The sequence below is a fragment of the Solanum tuberosum genome, unplaced genomic scaffold, assembly GCF_000226075.1.
Source record: "Solanum tuberosum cultivar DM 1-3 516 R44 unplaced genomic scaffold, SolTub_3.0 scf00800, whole genome shotgun sequence".
Classification (NCBI taxonomy): Eukaryota; Viridiplantae; Streptophyta; class Magnoliopsida; order Solanales; family Solanaceae; genus Solanum; species Solanum tuberosum.
This window is the reverse complement of record NW_006239709.1, coordinates 56,327-56,857: the sequence shown is the minus strand read 5'-3', so window position 1 is coordinate 56,857 and position 531 is coordinate 56,327. Positions and strand designations below refer to the sequence as shown.

Genomic DNA, 531 nt, shown 5'->3' with positions numbered 1-531 from the left:
AAAGATCCGCCATTCCTATCCCTAAAGATCAGCTATTCTATCTCTACAAATCTGTCATTGAATCCCTCTAAATCTGCCTTGCTATCCCTCCAAATCAGCTATTCTATCACAATATTTATTCATATGATTCTACAACAAATATATATGATCATGCTAATTTATATCACTATATAATTACATTAATATATACAATCATTTAGTTGTCTATCATGCTAACATCCCCCCTCAAATTGATGTTGGTGGATCAAGAAACATCAATTTGCCTACAAGAAACTGATGGTGTCGCCGTGCCATGGATTTTGTAAACGCATCAGCTATTTGAAGATCACTGGACACATGTGCAAGAGTAATGAATCCTTTATCTACAGCTTCTCGTATATAATGACAATCCACTTCGATGTGTTTGGTCCTCTCATGAAAAACTGGATTAGTAGCAATCTGAATAGCACTTGTATTGTCAGCGTGGAGAGGAGTAGGATGAGATTGGGGAAATCCAATCTCAGCAAGTAATCCACGAAGCCATACAACCTC

General features: G+C 37.1%; 1 pseudogene; it reads left to right on the top strand.

The window, feature by feature from the left end:
• LOC102585711 (probable leucine-rich repeat receptor-like protein kinase At1g35710) overlaps positions 1-531 on the top strand; it is a 12,575-nt pseudogene that overhangs the window by 7,014 nt on the left and 5,030 nt on the right.